Source organism: Numenius arquata, chromosome 1, assembly GCF_964106895.1.
Source record: "Numenius arquata chromosome 1, bNumArq3.hap1.1, whole genome shotgun sequence".
Classification (NCBI taxonomy): Eukaryota; Metazoa; Chordata; class Aves; order Charadriiformes; family Scolopacidae; genus Numenius; species Numenius arquata.
The window spans coordinates 128,412,437-128,426,471 of NC_133576.1; positions in this window are offsets into that span (position 1 = coordinate 128,412,437).

The window sequence follows — 14,035 nt, forward strand, 5'->3', positions numbered from 1 at the left end:
GGTTTTCAGGACACCCAACAGAGTAAGAAAAGCTCATCAATTTTTATATGTACCAGTAAGACATTTGTTGACAGCATAGTGGCTTTTATCTATCAATATAGTCCCCCTGGCGATATATGTCAGTGCATCCTGAGACTTTATGGATTTATCCTTGTAAGGATTTTGACATGAGTTACAGCATTTTTACCCTCAGTGTACAGACAGCACAGATAAGTTATTTGTCCAAGACCATAAAGAAACTATATCTAGTTTTCTTCAAACCTATCCTAAAGTCTTAAACACAATGCCCCATTATTCCTACCTTATGTCTTTGGGACGTCATCTAAAGACATTCAGAATCAATAGAGGTCATTTTGCCAGTTTCAGTGGAGTTTGAACCGAGTCTTTAGAACAGAAGAAAAGCAGTTTATGCCAGATCGTTCTTTTTGGACCAGTGGCAACCACTGCCAATCAATGATATAGGATATATTGTTGCTCCCAATTCTTTCTCCCCTTCAATATTTTCATCCTTCAGATTAGAAACCAGACTTCTGCATGTAGCAAAATGGCCCACAATTACCTTATACTTGGCACAGCCACGCAGACCACAACCCTATTCTCAGGGAAGCAGGGCAAGAATTTCCTCCCAGGGTATGAGAAGTGAACACGAAACACTCTTTTTTACCTAAAAATGCACATGCGTGAAGCAAGAGCCACAAGCAGGCTGGTATGAACACACGCACACACACACATGCATGCACACAAGAGTATCTCATGCCTGCTCAATTGCACTTTTCCCCTTTTCTAGAAACCGACTGAAGGATCCTGTTACCTGAAAGGTCCATTTACCTGAGTGATGAATGGATTAGATGGTAAAAGTGAATAAGGACTATGCTGGAAAGAGAAGAGAAAGACTTGCACGATGCCTGCATACCTGCACACCTGCACTATGTTCAGTGGTGAAATTAAAACATAAGCAATCCAAGGGACAATAAAGAGTATGCAGGACCATGGGTTTTGACATGGGCTGCCCAACATTTCTAGAGTCCTTAATCCTGTGCATCTGCTTGGATCCTTCAGCTTCTTTCTGCCATATCTTCACTGTCACTTTGACCCACATGAAATAGACCCCAACTGAATTTATCCAACAGGGCAGATCAATTTTACTCAGCAGCTGGACATGACAAGAGCAGCCTTTTCTCCAAGCCTTTGTCACCGACAGCGCAAAATCACTTCCCACCGAGAAAATAAAGACACACAGAATCAAAAGACCAAGAAAGTCTGCTCTGTCTATAATCCACCACCGTCCTTCGGGAATAACTGGATTCTTGTTTTCTAGGATTTATAGCCTCTCCTTCAATCCTGTAAATCACAAACATGGTATATGACTTACTTACAGATATGTCTGTGATGCTTTGCTTCATACTCGGAATCAGAGGATCTGAAACCTGTACAAGGTTTGATGTTTTTGTTGGGTTGGTTTCTAGACAGTACCGCATTGCTGAAAAATATTTTTATGTCTTTTAGTCAAGTTTGAGAAAACATGTTCCTGGGGCAAGCATAGAAGTAGATCCCAGAAAACTTGAACTTTCAGATTGCATCAGTTTGAGCTTACTATTAGGTTTTGTAAAATAAAAATTATGAGAAGCTTGTGCTGATGTACTATGAGAAAAAGAAGTAAATCTGTTAAATGGCAGGATAACATGTTTTGAGGATAAATATTTTGGCTAATCAGTGAATGTTTAACAATATTCACTTGAAAAATCGCTATATATACAACTTGATCTCAAACAGTTCTTATTTCCAATTTTGCAGATAATACCTCCTCCATTAAAAGTTTACAGGGCAAAGTGTGTCTGTGAACACTGAGACCTCTCCCATCCTGTGCAGACTCTCATACCTGTGACTGTAGTATGTGGATTGAGCAAGGTGACTAACGTCTATCTAGTATTTGTTTTCTCTTCTCCTTCCTAGGAGATTCAGTATCAGAAATATAGCAGTGTTGGAAGTAATCTGTCCTAAGCACTGCATTAAAAAGTACACTGGGTTAAGTATGGGCAATTTCATGTTAATTAAATTTGTCTTGTTCTTTAACCAGACAACAGCAACATTTAATTTAAATTTTTAGAAATATTTTAATTTTTTTTTTTTTTTTTCCTGCCCAGGGAAGTTGTTGAATCACCATCTCTGGAGATATTTAAAAGACCAGTAGATGTGGTGCTTAAGGACATGGTTTAGTGGTGGTTTTGGCAGAGTTAGGTTAATGGCTGGACTCAGTGGTCTTAAACCTAGGTCCAGCCTAGACAATTCTGTGATTCTATGATTCTATATAGAGGCTTGAAGAAGGCGTATCACTCCTAATGTCCAAGAAAATAATTGTTTTGATTGCCTTGAAGATGTGAATTACTCTACGCATTACTAATGAAAAATGCAAAACACTTTATCAAAAGATATCTGTCTACCAACGTCATCAACCACATTAACACATTAGAAGTGCAGCATTCCTCCCCTGACTGTTGCAGACACAAGAGTTTTATGCATGTCCAGAAAGTACCCTTCCATTACACAGAGTAAATTTGGAGCAACTCCACTCACTTCCCTAGAACTGCTCCAAATTTATACCCATAAATCTCAAAACAGCATTTTGTTCCTTTATTTTAAGCATGAACTGGGAGTTAAAAGCAATAAGTTATGCTGGACCTGGAAAATAAGACATCCTGTCAAAGAATACCATTAAAAGAGCATAATTCAATGATAAATTAGGGTTGTATGGTCATAAAATGTCATATTTTGTGAAAAAAAATACCATTACTACTACCCCAAGAATATGCAGTAAGAGCCTAAGAAAGTAGTTTAATGGGTATATATTTCAGACTATTTCTTCTGTGAATTTAATAATTTTTCATATAAAAGATACCAAATCAGATAAGGAGAAGCTTTGATAGAAGCTACCAGTAGGTAAATTTAATTGAAGTGTAAGAAAAAGAGTAGACTGGAACAAATAATTTTCCTTTGTAACAAAGAAAAAAGGAATAGAATTGAATGTTTGCTTTTTTTTTTTTTCTTCAATGCAAAGAATAATCAGAACACGCTGCAGTGTTGAAAACAACCATATTAAAACAGATATCTGATTTCATTGGAGTAACAGATGCTTGGCTAATTCAAGATATCAACAAGGATGTGAAAACAGTAGGACATAAAGTCACCCCATGATGTGTCAGAGCTGGGGAAGCTTTAAAAGATGCAATTCACTGAGTCACCAGCTTAATTGTGTGAACTGCTGCTACTTTTAACTTGATGTTAAAAACTTTATTTTAACACCATGTCCTGTTCTGCAGCCACAGCAATAGAAGTAGTGACTGTCACTCTTTGGCATTCCTAGTGCTTTTATTATTGCAGCCTCTGAATGCCTAAAACTTCTGGAATTTCACCTATTTAAAAAAAAAAATGAATCAAAGCTGACCTTGCTTATTACTTGCCTTTTCGTCAGCCTCAATCTTTCCTGACTATCGAGGACCTGATTTGGGAAAGGCTTATGTGTACGCATATTACTTGCTGATATACTGCTTGTTATTCTTGCAATCAGTCTGTGGTATGTGGTAGCTTTACTTTTCAAATAAAGAAATCGAAGCACAGAAAAAGCAAGATGTCAAAATGCACATAAGATTTCAGGGTCAGAGGAAGGTTTTGAGCTCCTGACTCCTTGCCTGGTATCTTCTTTAGTTACCTAAGCGATTTTGCTGATAGCATAATAAGAGCATAAATGCTAAATATTTGCTAAAAATTCATTATACCTATGAGCAGTGAGAAGATGAGGAACCAAAAATATGAGGGTAAGAAAAGCAAGAAGCATTTTCTTTTATCCTTCTGCATTCATAAGTCTAAAAGTCCCTATCTCAATACAGATTCCTGTTCAGCTTGGCATGATGGATTACAGCATGTAGCACAAAGCCATGCACACCTAATTTTTCTGGTCCACTGCAGAGAGGATCTTTTCAAAATAGGCATATGAAAAGTTCATTTCAAAGCCGCGTTTCAAGAACAAGTCTGGAGGTGGCACATGCAGAGTGTACAAGGTGTACAGGAATCTGGACGTGATTAGCTAGGATGCACAAAGATCTGGGCAAACACCACAACAATCGCTATATGCCAAACAAGTCCGTAGTGCTGTGCAACATCTTAACATGTTTATAGCTTGCATGTGATAGTGAATGCAAAACTAAACTGGCCATTGCTTTTAAGAAAATCTACAGATACGCAACTAAAATGCACACTACAGACCAAGCACTAAAGTCCTCTTACAAACTCTTACTCCCAGCAGTTGCTCACTTTCTTTTACTTTTATGCTGGTTCCTGTATTCAGGAAACATGTCATTAAATGAATAATACGGAGAAGGAACAACAGGATTTGCATATGTAGAGAGCAATCAGAGGTTTCCCGACTGTAGACCATAATATTGACTAGAATGTCATTACAAAAGAAATAGGGCAAGGTGGAAAACCACCATGGCCTAGGTGACAGCACGGCCCATCTTCTTTGAAGACCCATGGTAAGAAATGAACTAGTGCCTGCTGCAAGTTCCTTGCTAGGGATCACACCCAGTTCCTGTGGATCACTGTTCCCATTATAGGAATAAAAAGAGTGGGGAAGAAAAAGATATTGCAAGCCCCCACTTCAGTTAAGATTTTAGAATGCCTTGGCCTCTGCCCAAAATCCACTTTCAAGCACATGGTAAGAGCAGTTACAACTAGAAGAGCTTCCCTTTAGTGTATGCAGGGAAATCAGAAAGAAAGAGAACTTACAATATTTCAAAAAAACAGGCTAAAACATATAACAGGTATCAAACAAGTGAAAGGCATGAAGACAGCAACCCTGTCCAGGAAGTATGCAAGACTGAGTGATGCACAAGCCAAGGACATACACAAGAATAATAAATATTTACATAGTGGAAGAGGAGAGGAAAAGTCAGGGTTACTAGGTTTCTTCAAACCCATTTTCTATATTATTATGCTTCAGTCTTACGTCATTTAAGTACTTTAATTCTGTACCTTTGGTGAGTCAGCTGATCAAATTCTATTAACTCAAAAATCTTGATCCTTACAAATTAATATTTTCTCCCTTGTCAATCATGGTACAATCCTCCTGTATGACAAGACTGATGGCATGTAAATGCATGTGATTTACAACCCTTATCACTCTCTGTCATTAATTTCTGCATCTCCAATTTCAAATCCTGGCTTACACCTAGCTTCCTCTAACTAAACCGTGATAAGATGAATATCTTATTTCTAGTTTCTCATTATTTCTTAAAGCTGTTTCCTACCTCTCAACCTTTACTTGATGAATATAGCTGTCAAAAAACTGGGCATGAACCCAGAAATGAAGTTTTCTTACATTTTTTATATTAGCTATGTTGTTGGGATGTCTTTGTGGTTGCAGTTCACTGTTGTGAAGGACATTATAAGCTGTTTCAAATAAATCAAAAATTAAAGACATTATGAAAGAGCACAAATAAGTAATGTGTTATTTTCCACCCATCTGATCTTGTATATTAACTTATACCTACTACAATAGGCAAATTAGATTTGCCTTTAACATAAGAAGAATCTACTTTTGTATCTTATATGAAGATATGCAAGCACTGTTTTGGTGAAAGGATACTGCTTCTTATTATAATCACAATGATACTAATACCACCACATAATAATCACAAAATTTGGAAGCAAAATAAACCCATTAAGCATAGCACTGAGTTTTGCTTGAGAAGCTTTTAGTCCAGGGAGATGGTCTTTCCTTATGCTTTACCATAACCCAAGGAAAAGCAGAGAAAGACTTCAAGAATCTGATAAAATAAAGGTGAGTTGGTCTGTAAGACTCACTAAAAGTCATGAGATAAGTGGAAAGACAGGAAATAAATTAAATACATGAGACAAAAATAATACACGTACAGAGCTAGTTTAAAGGTCTATTTACTGCCATACCATGTCTGCAAGTGGAACTAGTGTCTTTACTTTAAGACAAGGGTGAAGAGTATAAGAAATAAAACTTGTAGTGATCTGTGCTGGTATACCTCCCTAGTTTGTGAAAATCTGGAATGAGTATCTTCTAACACTAGTAGATGCATGCAAAACATCATCTAGAGACTGATGAATCTATCTCCCATTCATTTCTCTAGTTGAAAAAGGGAAGATATGTATAGAAGGTAAGATGTGTTTCAATGACAAAAGGCGTGTTTTAGGGCTTGCAAAGAAAACTCAAATAATGGAAAATGAAATTTAAAAAATCAAGCAATTCAAGAGCTCAGTAAAAAGAGGCAATAAAGGATGAAATCAATGCAGAATGGCAAGCAGGAATACCCTGGTATTATAAAACATCTCACAGGCAAATAGAGCAGAGCTCAGCAGCTATTAAGTGTAAGGATTAGAGTGTATACTTCTTCTGATAAATGACTGTATAAAGCTGGTGCTTCTTCTGTCAATGGATTTGAAATGATGCTCTGCTCTGGCTATATTGTAGAACAACTTGGAAGAGAAGAAGAGAAAATCTGTTTTTTTGCATGCTTTATCTAGTTAGACATGAAGCTAGTTCCAAACTGAAGCTGATTTATAAACAAAAGAAAAGTCTTGGTTGTTGATTTAGGTTTGTTTTATGATGTTGATACTGTATGGTGCCACTCCAGCAAATCCATGAGACTGCACATGTTCTGAAATCATAATCTGAGAGAACTGAACAATGGTGGATTAAGGAGTGCTTTTAGAAATGTGAGGTGGATTTTCCTCTTCCGATGTTACACATTCCTAATGTAAACACTCATCTCTGTGCTTACAACTGTTGGAGTGTCACATCCATCCATTTCTACAGCAGTGCATCCCACTTAAATTTATATTGTAAAGTGAGATGACCAACCTTCCAGAGGTACCTAACTCTTTCTATTGATTATTTAGAAAGCCTAGAGTATTAGTTTAGAATAAACATCTAATTTTTATGTGGCCGAAGGCAGGTGAGATAAACCACTTCATCTAGTCAGTAGTGGATTTTTCCCATGTTGTAATCTGGAGTACGAATAGCGTTGGTGCAGTTTTGCTCCTTTCCCTTTTGCATACTCCTTGAGGTATCACCTCACCCTGGCACTCATTTTCCGACCCATTTTCCTGCCTGGAACCAAGGGCTCCATACTGATCCAACAAATCCAACTGATCTGTTTTGCTCCAGTGCAGTGGGAGAAGGGAGAGGGGAAAAATGTCCTAGAAAAAGAGATGGATACAGGTGTCAGGGTGGAGGAGGCAAAGAGTAACAGCAAGTACAGGACAAGGTGCAAAGAGAAATGTGGCACCATAATAATATCGGTTACCTAATCAATTTGATGTTGTTTGTCATAATTTACATTTATTATCATTGTACCACTATATAGGAAGTCATCATGCCTCTGTACTCGGCGCTGGTGAGGCCTCACCTTGAGTACTGTGTTCAGTTCTGGGCCTCTCACTACAAGAAGGACATTGAAGTGCTGGAGCGTGTCCAGAGGAGAGCCACCAAGCTGGTGAGGGGTCTAGAGAACAAGTCATATGAGGAGAGGCTGAGGGAACTGGGCATGTTTAGTTTGGAGAAGAGGAGGCTGAGGGGAGACCTCATTGCCCTCTACAACTACCTGAAAGGAAGTTGTAGAGAGGTGGGTGTTGGCCTCTTCTCCCAAGGGAATAACGACAGGATCAGAGGAAATGGTCTGAAGTTGCATCAGGGGAGGTTTAGATTAGATATTAGGAAGAATTACTTTACTGAGAGAGTGGTCAAGCACTGGAACAGCCTGCCCAGGGAGGTGGTGGAGTCGCCATCCCTGGAGGTATTTAAGAAACATGTAGACATGGCACTTCAGGGCATGCTCTAGTGCCCGAGATTGTTGGTTTGCATCTATTTGTGGGTGGGTGTGGTGTGTGGCGGGTTTTTTTGGTTTTTGTTTGTTTGTTTTTTAATTTGGTTTGGTTTTTTGGGGGTTTTTGGGTTGGTTTTTTTTGTGGTTGCACTCGATAATCTCAAAGGTCCCTTCCAACCATGAAGATTCTGTGATTTTCTGATTCTGTGATATATGGATGTATGGAGAGAAGTAGGAGGATGTAAAAGAAAATACCAAGTACCAAAGAACTCAGTCCTGCTGACAGGAAGATCCATAAAAGTAACAGAGAAGATGATCTTCCCTAAAACTATGAGCTCCATGTACCTGCATTTGCAAAAGCATTTAAAATCTGCAAATAGACAAGGTTGAAAAGTATCATTTTTGATAGACTATATATGGAATATGAGGAAGAGTTGTGAACAGATCACATGACTAGAAGAACTAGGTGTCTGGAGGAAACTACTCTGGCAAGGAAAAATATCCTTTCTGTGTTTAGTTCTAAACCACTTAGTAAGGCCACTTAATAATCTGGCCTGATTCAAAGCCTTCAGAACCTAGTGGTGGTGAATCCTAAGGATTAAGGAGGCTCTCCTAGCCTGAAACACTCCAGCGGAGTAACAAAGTCAATGTAATTTTGACCTAGTTATAAGAATGTGAACATCTAATAGGTAGTTACTCACACTAGTTACAGCTTGACTTTTATCCAGTGAGCTGAAACTAACCCTCTGAAGTCAGTCAATGTAAACATAATTTTAAACTGGTTTGAATGTCTGAGGTTATGCACTATGCTTTAGTTACAATAGGGCAACTTGTCTCACAAAACCAGTGAGTTAGAAGTGTATCCAGATGAACATGGCTTTACCTTGGGGGTGCAAACATCATTGTGTTTCAGTGAGCAGCCACCCATCTGTAATTCTGCCGACTTTTAGGAAGAAGTCCGGAAAAAGATTGAATTTCAGTGAGTCAGGGAATAATTTCAGACTTATCTAATTAGCAGGAACCCAGACCTTTTTGAAATGTGATTCTCATGAGAGGAACCATCCCTTCAGCTGTCTGCCCTCTCTAAAGCCCACAGCTGCCCTCCCCTTGGTCTTGCAGCGCCCACAGGTCTCTCCCAAAATCTGAGCTGCTCTGTAGGTCTTCTGGGCCTGAGGTGAGGGGATCCCTTTCTGTCCCTGAAGTCTCTTGAAATCTTGCACAAACAAAAATATTTGCAATTTTTTTTAGGAGCCAATACCTTCAGTTAGACTGAAGCAGTCTCAGCAGAATTTACTGTTCACGCATGAATTCATTTGTATCTACTTAAAATTTCATAGCTAAGAAGTGGGTGTTTTAACCACCAAAAATTAATAAATCAGTGCGTACTTGATCAGATTAGCTTTATTCTCTAGCCTCACCAACAGAAAATAAGAGCGGCTTTCTGGAAAATAAGTTGCATTGCTTCGACACCTATGGAAGTGAGGAGAAGGATCGAGATCATTTCACATGCATTGTAAGATACCCTTTCGTACATATGTCAAAGTCAATAAGAATGAGGGAGGACATGTTCCCATCCATACAAAACAGATGTGCTGTCAAGAACAGAGATGATAAAGTTCACAGGGACTTGCAGGGCACCAGAGCTGCATGTCAAGCCACAAACATGAAGGCAGGCAGGAGGAAGTATAAATGTTTTCCTTATCACCATCAGCCTTTAACCCATGCCCCATGTCATGGCCATTCCATTGCTGACCATCCAGTGCTGACCAGAACATCTGTGGCAGAGTCCAAGCCTGAACTGAAAAGCATAGTAGCACTGCCAGCATCCCTGACAATCACTTCAATACCTACAAAATGTCTTCAGGGCTCCTTCTCTCTGAACTACCATGGTGTCTGTCTCTTCAGAGTGGCAGAGTGTGATCCAATGAAGAGCAACTGTTGCACCACTCTGCTACCCACCACTGCTGGTATATCAGGGGAGGCATCTCCCTTTGAGCCTCTTTTGTTGTTCAGCAAGAGCATTGCTGAAACTATAATGAGATTGTGGTTATTTTTTTTTACAAGGACAGCTGCAATGGTCAACATCAAGTGGGAAGAAAAATGACTGTCATCAGTATGCAGCACCTGCCAGTGAGGAATTCATACCAGTGAAACATAAGCAAGTTTTTAAGGCAGGACCAAAAAAAACAAGCTCAGCATTTTTGCCATTATTGGAGCTACTGATAACAATTACTCTCCCAGTGGCAGGGACAGGGACAGGGGTTTTCTCTCCCTTTTGATTTTGACCTTTGTAAACATTTTGGCATTGATGCAGCAATTACTGCTTAAACCCATTACAGGCATGGAGATGGAGTTATGATCAATCATCGCTTTTTGAAGGACCAGCATCCTGTTGTGCTACATGCTGTATGAACACCAAACAAAAGGCTGGTCCAAACAATTGCTCTTCTCTTGTTTGATAATCAAGGGGGAATTAGCTACCTGGGAATCAGACCAACATGTTAAATCTAAAGATACACTATACCTGGTTCTGTGATGACCTTCCAACATCTGTTCTGTTGTCTATTCGCAGTTCATACCTCTTGTGTAACTGCATTAGGAGAGCACCAATGTTTTTTTCAATAGTTGCTTAACGGTCATAGAGTGGACAAACAAGTAGGCAAACAACAGTTTCCTTTTACCTACTCCACACAGAAAGAAACAGGCCAGAAACATTTTTGTTTGTTTTAAGTACAGATCAGGTTCTTTTTTAAAAACACACAAGGTGAAGTATACTCTAGTGTTAGGTGTAGCAAACTGCTGTTGTACAGGGCACAGCAACTGCTGTCACAAAGGCGCAAATCAGGTTCCGGGGTTACTATATGAGCTGCAGGTAAAGAGCCCACTTAGTCAAACATGTAAAAGCTGTATAGGAACAGCTAGACAGGCTTCCCAAGAGCATAGGCAAAAAGACCCGACGCTGAGAGGAGCTGGAGAATGTTTTAGGCTTCCTGGTTGAGAACATTGCTTGAAAATATGGGCAGCAAAGCATGCAAAGGGAGAGCCCTGATTTTACAGAGCGATGCAATCAAATTGCATTTAGCTGTGAACCAACCATTAAGACTCTACAGAAGTGAAAGTATGCCTTGATATTGCAAAAATCATTTGTGTGGTATAAACACCACCCTTGGCTGAGGCTATGGGTAGTTCCACCATTGCTAAAAGGACCTCAGCTGTAATGCACAAGTTATATCACCATCTCCTTAAGACTCACTGGCTCCCCATCCATCTGCACCTTAAATACTGAGAAGATTTTCACAAAAAAAAAAGTTCATACACTGCAAAACATCATAAACACATATTTGGGAGGTATCCAGGGAAAGTGAATAAGAGTCTGGCACACTAAAAATAGCTTTTGTGTGGGATACTTGAAGCCAGGGAGTAATGAGAGGTGATGTGGGAGAGGAAGCATGGCGTCTGACTACGTGCTCATTAATATGGAGGTCTATGTCTTTCTGACAGCAGTTTTACAGACGTTCAGCATTTCACAGGATCACTGAGATAGAATCTTCAGCCCTTGTGTCTGTGAAGCATGCACATGATTCAGCTGTGACAGAGAGACACAGGTGCCCATAGCTGAACAAAGGAAATGATAAGAAACAGCAAAATTACAATGGGTGATATATTTCATGCCTTCCACCAAAGGCCCTGCCAAGGAGACTCCACATCAGATCTCTAGACCTCAGAGTGTCAGCTCTTCTACATATAAATTCAAACACACCTCTTTGGTTCTAAGTATCTGATACAAAAGCATTATGGAAACTGCCCATCTTGCTCCCCCAGCTTTTCCATTCACTGTGGTGCCTAGATGAGTTACCTCTGACGCTCTCAGGGAAGTCAGTTTTCTCTTCCCAGCTTAGTGATTAAAAAGGTGTTATACGCTGCCTGATGGAAGGCAGCTGGCAAAATGGACTGCTTTGCCGAGACAACTGCAGCTCCAATTTGCAGTTTTTGTAACCACTGACCCAAGTTCAATTCTAATACAAGAATCCATTAAAATATCCAAAGGTAAGAGAAGAACTAATCTGGGAGGGAGGTCTCCTGAGCACCTGTAAGCAGTGAAAGCTCAACAATGTTTGATTCATCCCCTAAAGCATATTTGTCAAGAAAAAACATCTCTGATGATAGATGGGGCAGATAAGACTTCCAAGAGAACTGGACATGAAGAATGATCTCCATAAATAAAGGTAGTCAGACTCACAGAAGGAGCAATGTATACATGTATTATGGCTCTGTCTGTCTCTTTCTCCCACTTAAAAAAGAACAGAAGGAAGAGAAGAACCTTCTGCTCCATACGATGGTGACTTTGAAACCTCAACCTTTTTTACTGATTACGAATTGACATCAGGAACATTAAAAAGCCTAAATTAAACCATTTTTTTCTGTTTCCTATTCCCTTTATATACCGGATTACAAGGTACAGCAACTGGAAAAAATCTGCAAAATTTAGACTAGTACAGTAAAGGCAACCAATTCTTTCTGAAAGCAATGGTTTAGTATGACAGAAACACCAGGCTCAAAGACTGTAAAAACAAATTGGGGCTATATTCCCTCCCTCCAGTTAGGAACAGTTCAACTCTAAGCATAATTTACAGCAGCTCCTGAAACTCTTGAAAGCCTGGCATCCAGCAATGATCACGGCTGCACCAGCAGGACCACTGACATCCCACAACGCTTTTGTCCCTAGTGTGCTTCCAGCACAGCTCCTCTCCTGAAGCATCTAGGAGGGACTGAAGCAGTCAGTCCCTCAGCTCCTCACTGACCTTGAACTTCACAGCAGAAGGGAAATGCTCAGCTCTCAATTTAGGGAGAACAAAGAGTTACAAAGAGAGGACCAGATATAGTCGAGACACAGCCTACCTGCAACCAGTATCAGAATACAAAAAGAACATCATATGAGAAATTGCTTTGTGGTGTTAATATACAAAAAAACTTAGCCTGTCCTATCAAAAGACACAGTATAAAGTCTAGGCTTTCATGGTGGAAAACTCAAGTTATCCAGATTGTCCAGAAAGCTACTAGGTTTTCTCAAAATATTTCCTACCTTAAAACATTTCAGCCCAGACACTTAAGCTGTGGGCATTAAATTAGTTTGCCTGGAATTTACCACCGGTAATCTTTCACAACAATTAATTTTCAGGATAAGTTTTTTTTTACAGGACACACTGGTATAAATGAGATTTTATCAATAATAATAGAAGAGATTAGAAACATTTCCCAGTTCTCTCAGCCACAGGGCTGTAGCCAGAGCTATTCATTCAATAAATCCATCAGTTGCCCATGGTGTATTGCCCTGACTGATGCATGGCCCGGATCCAACAAACAACAAAATACTGTTTGTTTTCAAACCACCTCTTTTGTTTTGCCCTCATACTTCCTTCATCACTTAAGTTACCACTAACTTTTTTTAAACAATGATGTCCACTTTTTTTTTTTTTTTTTCTTTATTTTGGAAATGCAACGCATGAAGGTTTTTGGTTCTGCCTACTGAATTCAAGCTTGATTTCTAAACATTTTAATGTAGAATCATAAATGGTTAGAGTTGGAAGGGACCTTAAAGATCATCGAGTTCCAACCCCCCTGCCATGGGCAGGGACACCTCCCACTAGAGCAGGGTGCTCAAAGCCCCATCCAGCCTGGCCTTGAACACTTCCAGGGATGGGGCATCCACAACTTCCCTGGACAACCTGTTCCAGTGCCTCACCACCCTCACAGGAAAGAATTTCCTCCTAATATCTAATCTAAATCTCCCCTCTTCCAATTTAAAACCGCTACCCCTTGTCCTGTCACTACATTTCCTGACAAAGAGTCCCTCTCCGGCTCTCCTGTAGGCTCCCTTCAGATATTGGAAGGCTGCTATGAGGTCTCCCCAGAGCCTTCTCTTCTCCAGGCTGAACAATCCCAGCTCTCTCAGCCTGTCTTCATAGAAGAGGTGATCCATCCCTCTGATCATCTTCATGGCCCTCCGCTGGACCTGTTCCAACAGGTCCATGTCCTTCCTGTGTTGAGGGCTCCAAAGCTGGAGACAGTATTCCAGGTGGGGTCTCTTGAGCACAGAGTAGAGGGGTAGAATCACCTCCCGTGACCTGCTGGCCACACTTCTCTTGATGCAGCCCAGGATGTGGTTGGCTTTCTGGGCTGCCAGT